This window comes from Pan paniscus, chromosome 11 (assembly GCF_029289425.2).
Source record: "Pan paniscus chromosome 11, NHGRI_mPanPan1-v2.0_pri, whole genome shotgun sequence".
Classification (NCBI taxonomy): domain Eukaryota; kingdom Metazoa; phylum Chordata; class Mammalia; order Primates; family Hominidae; genus Pan; species Pan paniscus.
Genome location: NC_073260.2, coordinates 104,111,056 through 104,124,567, shown reverse-complemented (window position 1 = coordinate 104,124,567; position 13,512 = coordinate 104,111,056). Strand labels below are relative to the sequence as shown.

General features: G+C 36.4%; 1 protein-coding gene across 2 annotated transcripts in view; it reads right to left on the bottom strand.

Moving 5' to 3' along the window:
* The window catches only part of MLLT3 (MLLT3 super elongation complex subunit), a 277,290-nt gene that overhangs the window by 91,481 nt on the left and 172,297 nt on the right, over positions 1-13,512 (bottom strand). The gene's annotated exons all lie outside the window — the stretch shown is intronic.

Sequence of the window (13,512 nt, the reverse complement as noted above, 5' to 3'; positions counted from 1 at the left end):
TCGAGACCATACTGGCCAACATGATGAAACCCTGTCTCTACTAAAAATACAAAAAAAAAAAAAAAAAATTAGCTGGGTATGGTGGCACGCACCTGTAGTCCCAGCTACTCAGGAGGATGAGGTAGCAGAATCGCTTGAATCTGGGAAGCGGAGGTTGCAGTGAGCCAAGACGGTGCCACTGCACTCCAGCCTGGTGACAGTGTGAGACTTCATCTCAAAAAAATAAAAAAATAAAGGACATTACTGGAACAATCTGCAACAAAACTGGAGTAGGATCTGAGGATAACAAGTTAATAATGTATCAGTGCTAATTCCTGACTTGGATGGTTGTACTGTAGTTATATAAGAGAATGCCCTTGTTTGCAAGAAATAAATTCTAAAGTATTCAGGGACAACGGAGCATCAATATTGGCAACTTACTCTCAAAGAAAGAAAAGTTCTTTGTACCATACTTGTATTACAAGTGTAAATGTGAGATTATTTCCAATTTTTTTTAAATTATAAAGTAAGTAAATAGTATTTGGGGAAGCCCCACATCTCAATCTATGCACAGTGGACTAAGGGACTCTGGGAAGGGCACTGAAATCAGAGGATGTCTTCAAGGGGCCTTCAGTCTGTTTCAATTTGCTCCACTTGGCTGTCTCTTCAAGGACCCATAACATACTGTGCAGACCTAAACTGCACCATATTATCCTAAGAGGAATCTAAATGCCATCCTGAAAGGAACAAAGGCTTCCTTATACAAATTAGTTGATCTGTTAGCTAAATCAAGCCTTTTCTAATAAAAGGAAAGGCAGTGGTTTTCTCTCAAAAATGCCAAATGAGGTTGTTCTTCTATCTATATCACACACAAAAACAGAGCAAACAAAAAACAAGCATAATCTGAAGCCTTCAGTTCATCTCCTCTCAACTAAAATATATTGTCTCGGTTGCAGAAAAAAAGACAATAAACTTGTAATATAAATTCAAAGGTGTATTTGGGAAAAACATTTCCACATCTTGTTGGGAAAATCAGCTTCACTTAGTAGGATTTGTTGTAGAAACAAGACAATTTCACACACAAGCACTTTGATCATCTAATGATTTACACAAAAGATCAGCATTCTTAAAAAAAAATGTTGTTTTTGCCATCCTTAGTCTTTAGAGACTCAGAGCCTGCCTGGAGTGGGATGGGGAATGGAGTCCAATAAAAAAGCTTCTGGCACCCCACTAAAAGAAGCAGATGTCTGAGTACCACAGCTTTTTCTCCTGAAAGCACATGAGGGCGGCCTGGACTGGTGGCTGTGAATTTGTTTTGTTTTCCTTCTTTCTTTCTTTTTTAGAGACAGGGTCTCAGTATGTTACCCAGGCTAGACTCGAACTCCTGGGCTCCAGCAATCCTCCTGCCTCAGCCTCCTTAGTAGCTGGGACTACAGGTGCTCACCACCACACCCAGTGTTTTTTAAAAAAAGAAGAAACTGAGCTAGATTATTCCAATCCTCTTAAAAGATGAGAATTTATTATCCCTTAAAAGTTGACCAAGGGTTAAGGCTTGATAGAAAGCAAAACAATTCAGTGATCTTTCACTATATACCCAAAATCTGGCATTAAGTGTGGCCCACAGTAGGTACTCAAATACTTCAAAATGAAAAGTATTTATATGTCCTCCAGAGAAGGCAAGCACTAAGCTAAAAAATGCCTCTTGGAAGGACACTTTTATTTTTGTTTATTTATACACTCCGAGCTATGTAGGCAGAAAGTGGGAGGTGTAAGGATGGTATCTGAAGGAAAAAGGAGTACGGGAAGACTTAGGAAGGTCCTCTCGAACTTGATTTTCAGAAGCAAAAGAAATTAGTTTTGTATAGGGAACTTCAATCTATGAAGCAGAAACAAAAGAATAAAAATCTTCTGCCAGAAGTCTTCCAGGACTTGAAAAGCATCTTGGATTTCCTGAGCCTGTCTTATCGGTCCTAGATTCAAATATTCTCAACCATTTTTAGATCATAAATGCTAAGGACTGTACACGCGTGGCGGGGTAGTGGAATATGACTATAAAGAGGCCAAAGTATCTCCCCCAGAGAAAAGGTAGCAAAGTAAGCCACAGTAAACTGATTCTATTAAAGGGTATTACCATCCTACTTTCCTACCCTGAGCGGAAAATCTTTTAATATCTAAGCACTCAAAGAATCACAATACCCCATGGCTTATTTGTATCTCTACTTTCAAAACCCTGGTAGATTACAGTTATTTCTTGACTTTATGATAGGCTTTTTCATATGCTGATTAATGTTGCATTAACCATTTTTAGACCACATATAAAGTCATTCATAACCTTGCTGTTCAACTGAGTAAAAGAAAAACTCCAAAAATTATGATTGCCTCTTAACTTACAGAAAATGCAAACTTAACCAATCCCCACAGATAGGTTGATGCTGGCTTTAAAAAGTTTAGGGGAAAGGGATTTCTAATTATCATATTCTCCACATAAATTGTATTTTCAGAAGCAAGAGAAATACAGGAAACTTTAGTCTACAAAGCAATAAACAAAAATATGAAGTCCGTTGCTGCCAACCAGTGAACTGCTTCACTGGCAGTTTACCCAAGTTGTCTTCAGAAAGGAGACTCATGCAAGATTGCTCCATTGGTCCTAATGCAACTAAGAGAAGTGGCCCTGGGGATTTTTATTTTTTAATTCTTTGTCTTCTTTTCATTGCATTTCCAAAAAGAAAGCTAATATCACTATGTGTAACCGTAGAAAGAATATGCAAGAACAATGAACAAAAACCCTGACTCAGCTATCTCTTGCTTGACTGATTTCAGTATTTGATGCCTTAGTTTACTCACCTGTAAAATGGTGACCTTGACCTATTATATCAAAGAATTTCATCAGCTACAAAACTGTATGATTTACTCATTTTATAGCCAAAAAAATACACCCTGATCCGCATGCCCAGAATCTAAATGTATTAAAAATAATGAAAGTGTTCATGGGTTTTTCCTAAACAGCAGTCACTGTGCTAATCATTTCTCATGCATTATCTCAAGTCATCCTCACAACTACTATATCCTGGTAGATGGTACCAACACCTCATTTTACAAATGAGCAAACAGACTGATAGAGATTAGTAATGTGCCCAAAGACACACAGCTACTAAGCACCAATACCAGCATTTGAAAAAAAGGGCTGTGCTATGAGTCTGCCTTTCTAACTGTTATGCTGTATCCATTGCATTAAAAAAAAATCAGGATCAGTATGCAGAAAATGGAGCAGTGAGAAAGTTACTACACATCTCAATTTCTATAGGTGTCACTATTATCTTTAAGGCTGATCAATCCAAAGTAGTTTAACCTAAGACCTGTGAGACATTCACATTCTATGTTGCTCTGCAGTACAGAGGCACATACATCTGATGTCAAGCTATTTTCATTTTAAAAAGGTAAATCAGAATAAAGGTTTAACTACAGCTTTTTTTAATTAAAAAAGAAAAATAAACTGAAGCCAAAATTAGGTGTATGTATATAAGCCACAAAAATATCTTCCAGAAAAAAATAAAAAAGAAGAGATTTCAGATAAAATGATCCCAGGGGTTGGTGTGTATAGAGAAGTAAAGAAGCTCAAGAAACCTGACCCTGGGAGAGGGTGTAGTGGACGAAAGAAGCCAATCCCTTCTCTCAAGAGTAGGAACAGAAATCTAGGAAGAAAAAATACAAAGGGGACGTAAGAGAAATGACTCAACTAGAAGTAGTTCTAGCCCTGGCCCTGAGACCCATATGAAGAGCCAAATCAGATAAAGTACATCTTAAAACTGGAACATAGTAGAAGGTATTTTTATTAATTCTGATCTAGAATATTCCTGATTTAGAGCTCACTGATGATCTCTTGGCAAAGTATTCAGAGCTCAAAATCATCAGAAAGGAAAATTCCACTTCACTTAATCTTTACTTTAAAAAAACAATAAATAACTATCTTTTGTGTGAAATTCCCTACAGCAAGGGCTACATTATTCAGCTGGTCCTCTAGTTTTTGTAGCCATGTTCTTTCAAAGGATTAGCTTGGTCTCATAGTCACTGGCATTTGAAACCCCTGGTTTAGCAAAACAGTCTTATCAAAAGTTTTTGCTCCCTATGCTTAAACCAGACCTTTATAGATATCTATGAATGCTGGACAATAGTGTTATAAGCTAACAGCACAAAGCAGAGTGGCAGAATGAGAGGTCAAGCTAAACCTTTGAAAGAACATGACTATTCAAAACCAGAACACTCTGATAACAAATTTTCAAGAAAGATGTATTTATTATTTCTCCAGATAACTCTGTCTAGACTATATCAAACAAGATAGCTTTAACATCAAAATCACCTTTTTTATGAACCTATAAATAGTGCCACTGCAAATGGTTGTCCAGATGGTACCCTGCATAGGAAGTGTGGCCAATGGGATGAGGATTAGCTGAAATTCAGCTACACTCTATGCTAGCCATGCCATGCTCCTTGGGCTGGGGTGTTATAGAGTGGGGAGAGGTAGCAGCACTTTACTTATTTATTTAGAGACAGGGTCTTGCTCTGTCACCAAGGCTGGGGCTGTAGTGCATTAACAGAAATTATAACTCACTGGAGCCTCAAATTCCTGAGCTCAAGCGATCCTCCTACTTCAGCCTCCTGAGTAACTAGGACTATAGAGGTGTGTCACTACACCAAGCTTATTTTATTTTACTTTATTTTATTTTTTGTAGAGACAGGTCTCACTCTGTGGCCCAGGTTGGTCTCAAACTCCTGGCCTCAAGCGATCCTCCTGCCCCAGTCTCCCAAAATGCTGGGATTATAAGCATGACATTTATTTTTAATTTGCCCAAAGACACAATGGTCACCATATGCAGGGACTTCTGTCTATATTACCCATATAAATTCCTATCTTAAGTCACCACAAGTTCATGTAAAGGCTGATATTTGTAAGGCCAACTAAATTTTTATTTTACTTCATTTTACTCTAACTGTAGTTGATTGGACCAGTTTGTTTCATGAATAGGGCATCCTTATCTCACTCAATCTGTCCATTATTTTACCATTTCACACTACCCACAGGCCCACAATGTACCCTATAGTGAAAGGGAAGGTGTGAATCATATTTTCAAAGACAAGCTGCAAAATCTACACCTGCAATAATCTGTATTAAATTACAAATCTTAGGCCAGGTGCGGTGGCTCACATCTGTAATCCCAGCACGTTCGGAGCTGAGGTGGGCAGATCATTTGAGGTCAGGAGTTCAAGACCAACCTGACCAACACGGTGAAACCCCGACTCTACTAAAAAAAATACAAAAATTAGCTGGACGTGGTGGCGTACATCTGTAGTCCCAGCTACTCAGGAGACTGAGGCAGGAGAATCCCTTGAACCCAGGAGGCAGAGGCTGCAGTTATCCGCGATGGCACCACTATATTCCAGCTTGGGTGACAGAGCAAGACTCCATCTCAAAAACAAAAACAAAAACAGAAACAAAATATTTACAGATCTTTCCAAATAACTGATCTATGGACTAAACAGTCACCAGGAAAAAAAAAAAAAAAAAAGCTAGTACATCATACTTCTGTACTGTCAAAACCATGAAGAGAAAATTTCAAATTTGTGCAAAACAGTTCTTTTGTTCTCAATGTTAAAATTTCTGGGTCTTAAGCCAGTAAGTTTAATTTTGAGAAGCAGAGCACCAGAAAGGGGAGTGGGGGGATGGGGGAGAAAGAAAGCAATAGAACACATTAATGGTAAGTTCTCAACAACCAGAAAGTTTATATCAATCCTCTGAAGTGTGAGGACATAGAATAAAGTCATATATGTTTAAAATCTATGCGTTATGTTTAATATATTAAATGCAAAATATAGATTTTCAGTGGGATCTCATCTACATAAAAATATAATGTGAAATACTGACAGAGGTTATAGTCACCAGAAAGATTACAATGATTTATTTTCTTCTTTTTTGCTTTTCTAGATGTCCACACTTTCTAAAATTAACACATACTTATTTCAAAATCAGGGAAAATGTTAGATTCCTTCTTGAAACTAAAATATGTTCTTTCTGGTAGAACATTATTATTATGTCAAATCCTTGTAATGGAAACCTTTTACTTTCACCATTCCAGATAACAAAAAATTATGGTTTAACCAAAAATATAATAAATCTGCAGAAAAAAAGTCATGTCAATAAATAAACTAATTATCTGCTGACTACTTAACTATGTACCAGATTGCATTTAATAATCTCAAATGGGAGAAAGGAGATATTATGCTTATTTTAGATTTATACAAACCTAAGCCCAAGGTAAATTAGCAGCAGATCCTAGAATTGAATTTGTGCCTTCAGATATCAAATCAAACGTTCTTTCTGTTATACCATGGCTATATCCCCTGTGGTAATGAAGGTTATTATATTAAGCCACCTACCATCTATCCTCAACCCCTGAAAATGAACCACATATGCCTACTTCGAGTCTCAGACACTTGTTTCTTAAAGTGTTACCTTCAGATCCTGATTATTGTAAGGTTTTCTTACAACTCATGGAACAAGAAAACAGGCAGAAAACAAAATGTTAATCATAGCCCCCATTCTCCTCAATTTCCCCTAAAATTGTTTTCACTTAATATTATAGAGTATGAAACTCAAAAATATCTGGCGGGGACAGTCAAAATAGGCATCTGCGCTCACAGACAACTCCCTTACCATCCTAGAAGAGAATGAACTCAGATAAAGTATTAGATACACTCTGTGTGCATCCTTGAAACAAGTACATAAAGAGCTAGTACCTAAGCAAAGACGAAATAGAGAAACAGAATCAACAGTTTTCAACTGCAATATTTTTGTATTTAAACAAAGAAACAATTATTTCTTAATCTGAAATTTCTCCCAACATTCACATCCTTTCATATTTTTCCTCTTCTGCTTATTTCTTATTTTCTTGGCTTTTTGTGCAATTGGGGACAGGAGGTAGTAGCAGGATTAAGTGACAACTTTAAGATATCACAGCATTTCCTTTCAAAACTAAATTACGGTTACTATATTAAGAGTTTCGTACATACAGTCAGCTAAACTGCTACTTCGGGGAGGTCTGCAGAAAGAAATGGGGCACACCTTCCAATACTGACAACTAAACACTCAAAACAACTTTTCTTACTACACATTCTAGGAACATCTCCCTCTCTCCTCTGTTTTTCTTTCAGTCTTTGCTTAGTTTATGCAGTAATGGCGTTTTAGCTTTCAGCAGAGTGGAAAGTTTGCTCCTGTTTTTTTCCTTCTCACTTAAAAGGTAAACAGGTAGTTGGGAAGGAAGGAACAAATGAAGACACGAAAGTTGTTTTATCACACAGATTTTTCTGGTACATTTTTTCAAAAGTCTGTAACTGCCCTGCAATCAACGTGTGTGACTTTAAGAAGACATTAAATCATAAAACCACTAAATAGGTTGAGTGACATAAATAACTTTGTACTATCATGACCATGCTTTCCCTGAAATAATTTATGAGATCGACATTACATTTGGAATTAGGGCTCACAATTTTGACTTTCTACTTAACATTTATATGTATGTTCCACTTTCATAACTTAATTTTCCAGGGTTTGTGGGGGGAGGTGGCCGACAAGGTTATAGAAAGAAGGAGAAAATGCCAAATATGACAGAAAATTAGCTTCTAAGAAATAACCACACAAATGAAGCAGCCTGCTTGGTCTTACATTTATTTAAATAAACCACCTTTTATCAGTGCCAGTAAAAAAGCAGCAGCATTCTTTTATCGTTTGAAGCGACAACTACAGAATTATATATATCAGAAAATAATCAAAAAGGTACTTATTCCAAAACAAATATCCAAAAATCCAATGAAGCTGTCCAGTGACAGCCACTAAAATAATCTTCTCTGTATTATTTTCTTTGAGTCATTTTTAAAATAAGCAGCCAGCTATCCATCTCTAGGCACTGTCTAGATGAGTTTGCCACAAAAGCCACTTATATTTTTAGAAGCCAAAGTCTTGACAAATCAGTTCCTAAGAACATAATTTGTTACACATCGAAGAAAGCCTGAAAACACAGACCTTGGTTAAAGAGGCTTCCGTATCTTTTTGTAACCTTTCCAAATGTAAGTATGTGGGAAGAGTACCCATAAATTTAAGTTGAAACCGAAACACTTAGAATATTTCCAATTTAAAATACATTAAAATGTGGTCTTTGAAAGGAAATGAAAATGGCTTTTTAAGCATATGAAAAGTTGCTCACCATCACTCATGAGAGAAATGTGAATTACAAATGAGATGCCATTTTTCATCCATCAGATTGGGGGAGAGGGTAGTTTAATAAATCATCCTGTGGAGAAAAAAGCACTCACGTACTATTTGGTGCAGGCATAGAGTAGTATAACCTCTTTGGCAGGAAATGTGTACATGTCTACCAAAATTTAAATTTCACTTTGCCTTGGACCCACAATTCTACTCTAAGGAATTTATCCTACGGACATATCCATGTGCACAAAGAACTATGTATGAGTTTATTTACTACAGTATTACTGGTGTCCTAGAGGAAAACTTAACTGTATGTCATGCTGCACTGTGTGTATATTTACCTATTCAAAAAAATTAAAATTTGAGGAGAAGAGAATGTGATCCATACAGTTGAGAAATTAGAAGTGTTCTGAACTCCCCTACAAAGGAAACACTAAACACCCTACACAAGATTCATTCCAAATCCTTGTAATAAAATGCTGTGTTCAGATGGCTTGACACAGCTGCATTACTGAAAGCTCCTTATCCTAAGATCCTTTTGGCCCTTTAATAAGCAAAACCCCTCGTTGGAGGTCCACTGTGGACCTGAATTTCACTTGACAATAAGCAGCATTTCAGAAAGATTCCAATTTATTCCTTGTGAAAACAGATCATATATAAATGTAACTGTCACTCTCAGAAACAGGACTGCATTATGCTGCAGATTTAATACAGACTGGAAGCATGTTCCCCATGTCTTCTCCAGCAAATCTTGCCAAATGGGCGTCTGAAATGTCCTACTGAAACAGGTGGTGTCTGAACAGAATTGGATTTCTGCCTATAGAAACCCTAGTTTTAACAACTGCTGTGGTTAGTTTTAATTTTCAGTCCTCAAAATTAACTGCTTGCCAGTGATTCAGAAATAGGACTGAACAACATGTTTAGACTTTGCCCTGTTTAATTGAGGAAAGGAAGGAAGGAAGGAGGGAGGGAGAGAAGGAAAGAGGGAGGGAAGGAAGAAAGAAAGGCAGCAGGAACAAACAAACACCCAACACCCTACCACCATCCCATAAAAAACAACAGAACCAAAGCAGGCCATTTGGTTTCCAGGCCAAAAAGAAAAAGAAAAAAGAAAAAAGAAACTGCAAAATAAACTTGATTTTCCAAAGATGCTTGCCTATTTTGTGCTTTCTTCGTAGAAGCACAAGGATCCAGCTACCTTGCTGGTCATATATGTGAACTCTTCTAAGGAAACACACAGCCTTGAGAAGCCTTTAATCCGCTAAAAATTCAGAATTAAGAACAATGTTAAGAATCCATTTTTCTAATGAAAAGTTACATCTTACAAAATAATATTCCGAGCCCTTTACACAAGCAAAATACAAACAAGCACTTCATACAAGCAAAATACAAACAGAGTGCCAACACCTTGAAGGAAGAAACCACGGGCTAATCTTTAAACACAACACAGATCTATCAATGCGCTGGTTACACTAACTCGGTGGTAAACACGTTTTCCTGTGAATAAATGTTGAGTAGCTTACACTAAATAGCAAATCTTTTTCACCATACCTTTAAGTGTCTGATATAAAGATGGTTAAACATCTGTTGATATTCTAAACTAGTAACTGAGGGGAAAAGAACTAAGGTATCTACTATGTGCCATACACCATGGTTACACGTTCCCTATGAGGAAAACACTGCCATATCCGTTTCACAGCTAATAAACTGAGATGCAAAAAGATGCAATGGTTTTTCCCAGGGTTACCCAGCTTGAAGATGATAAAGGTTTTATCTAAACCAGCTTGAATTTAAAACTTTTCCAATTGTATCACACTTCTTTCCAACCAGAAATTCAGAAAGACAAGTTAGTAGAATAATAAATTTTAGTTCCCCAATATACAATAGCTAATATACAGTATATGTTTACTTTGCCAACACCCCAAAGAAAAGCTCATCTTCTTTCATCTGTCTTACAGTAATAGATGACAAACTCTTCTGCAATGTTTTCAGTATGACTGAATTCCAACTACTAAAAAGTGATAAGTGAATAGAGAGAAAATTATCTGTCATGATCATAAGCCTTTTAATCTTAACATCCTAATGAGCACAATTTGAGAATCACTGATCCAAAAGTGATCAATCAATTCATTCTTTAAAAATGGGAAATAAATAGAAATATCTCAGCAAATAGGGAGGTGCTTCTCCACAGAGTACACTTGGTCCTTTTGCTTAAAATTAAAAGACATATTATGTTTGTTCTTGCCCTCAAAAGTTTACTGCTCACTGCTCTCTTCCCTCTACCAATCAAAGAATAAATATCTCAAAGGAAATATCCTCCCTTAATATAATAACATATAAAAATTATATAATAAATATTAATCATAATTTTTAAAGTAAGTTCTCAAGTTGTTCTTTCTCATTTCATAACCCCTACCCTCTTTCTCTTACTTAAAGCCTTACAAGGGGCTGGACGCAGTGACTCACACCTGTAGTTAGAGCACTTCAGGAGGCCGAGGGGGGCTGATCATTTCAGCTCAGGAGTTCAAGATCAGCCTTGGCAACATGGGAAAACCTGTCTCTACAAAAAATACAAAAATTAGTCAGGTGTGGTAGTCTGTGCCTGTAGTCCCAGCTACTCAGGAGGCTGAGGTGGGAGGATCACTTGAGCCCAGGAGGTTGAGGCTGCAGTGAGCCATGACTGCACCACTGCACTCCAGCCTGGGTGACAGAGTAAGACCCTATCTCAAAAAATAAAAATAAAAATCTACCAGCCTAGGCAACACAGTAAGACCCTGTCTCTACAATTTTTTTTTTTTTAATTAGTAAATGTGGTGGCGTGCATCTGTAGTCACGGCTATTTGGGAAGCTCAAGTGGGACGTTCATTTCAGCCCGGCAAGTCAAGGCTGCAATGTACAAAAATCAAGCCACTGCACTCCAGCCTGGGCAACAGAGTGAGACTCCATCTCAATTTAAAAAAAAAAGTTCGTCGGGCTAGATCTTAAATCAAATCCACAATTTCCCCAGCAAGCTCCCATGAGCTGTCTAATTTAGAGGAAACTACTTTCACAGTCCTATAAAGTAAATCACTCTGTATTCAATACTCTCAGAAAATAATGTTTGAATCTAAATGTGCCCTGCCCACAATACTTCTTCTTTTATAACAAGAATATACTTAATATTAGGGAGCCATGTCACAGAAAAACACAGGGTATATTTCTTCCAAGAGGGACATACACCAAGTTTTGAGACTATTTAGGAAATAGTATGACATTGAAATTAAAAACAAAATCCAGTGAAAAAAACAGAATGTTATTGACCCCTCTCCCAAAAAAGTTGTTATAGGCTTATAGATTATGAGGTAGAAAAAATCTGCAGTTTTTCAAGATTCTCTGGCAAAAAGTTCTTTGGAATTATTTTCTTCTAAGAGCTGAAAAACATTTTTTCCAAGATGCTCCCAGCTCTAAAAACAACCTTTCTGATCTCTTGAAAAGCAACACTCAACTTTTAATAGCTCTATGTACTTTTAGTTTAAAAGAAAATAATAAAAGAGAAGGAACCATAGCCAAACACTAAGTTTACTCCACCCATGCCTTAACTTATATATTAAGATGAGAAGAGAGGTTCAATTATTTTTTCCTTTTAGGGTAGAATATATAAATCTATGTCAACACATAGTTTTTAAGTATGAGGAGGAAAGTATCCTCTCTCCCACCACAAAACCCAGGCCAAAAAATAAGAAGAAGAAGAAGTTTATCTGAAGACACAATCGTGAACTCATTTCTCATTAAATCAGAATGGCTCATAAGTTAGTAACACCATGATAGGCTGCATTAATACTAAGATAAGACAAATGGTTAAAGCCAGGTATCAATAATATAAGGCAGTCAAAAATCTAGGTAAGCCAAAAGATGTTTATTAGTCTACTGATTTTTTTTACATTTCTATAGAAGTTTATTTTAATCTTCCCATATGAAATAGACAGAATCTGTGGAATTATTATGATTTTTAATGAATTTTTAAATGCTTATTTTACTACAAAATTCACTGTGATTAGTCCCTTAAGTAACTTGTAATATTTCAAATAGCATATGCCTGGAATAGTTCACATTTCAACTTATTATTTTAGAGTTGTCAAGACACAATCTAATTCTAATAGGAAAATATCTGCTGGCTTCAAACAGCACTTAAACACAAAGAAGGAAAGTTAGAAGTCAAGAAGAATCATTCTGAGATAAAGGCTGAGTAGAGCACAAGATGAGAAATCAACTAGAGACCTTATCAGGATGCAGTGCTGCACTTCGCTGCATTATCACTGACTGTAACCTCTCTTCTAGCTCACAGGCAACCCTCGACTTCTCTGGGACTAAGTGGTTGCTTTAAAAAGTTCTTGTGTCATATTTATGTTTTCCTACGACCCTTATCAGAAGCATGACGTACTAAAGTTACATAATTTGCACTCTCCAATTTACCCACCCAACTACACAACCCAAGAGAGAGAATCAGAAATGTAAAATGCCAAATTCATTAAAAAAAGAGATTGATTAGGATTTTAAATGGACCAGTTAGTTGATTGTTAATGGCATAGCCATAGGTAAATAGCATCAAAACTATACTCCTGATAACTATAAAAGGAGTAAAACAGTTACTTTTCCAAACAACTTCTTTAATAAAATTATAATAAGTTCCTAATTTTAAAATAAGTTGTGTTACAAAAATAAATACATTTCTTCATGAAGCTGTATTTCTCCCATAGAATACTCTAAGTGGCATTTCATTTCCAAAGCTGGCTCAATACCCATTTAAACCATAATCTATTGACATATATATGATAAGGAATGAAATATGGTAAAAGTACTTGCAATGCTTCAAATGCATATTCATAATTCAGGTAAAAGGACAGCAGCCTAGCAAAACAGAACTCAAAAAATGGGGTCCACATCACCCAGAATAGTCACACAATTATATACATGGGCAACTTTCTCATAATAGGAACAATAGCTTTTCTTAGGTTCTCAAAGTGGTTGTTCATGTATCCAATAAAGAAAACTGTGCCACAAAAAAACCACCTGCTTCCTACAAAGCCCTCAGGTAGAGTTTATCAGTGATATAAGGCATCTTGATGGGTAATGGTCTACAAATGCATATAGAAAATAACTTCATAAATAGAAAACTGCACAAAAACCTTCCAGAGAAACTAAGTGATGATGATCCTGGAGAAAAGAACACATTTCAAAATAGATGGGGTGTGAAGTGCCCACATAATATGACACATAAGTTCATGTGAAGTAGGAGC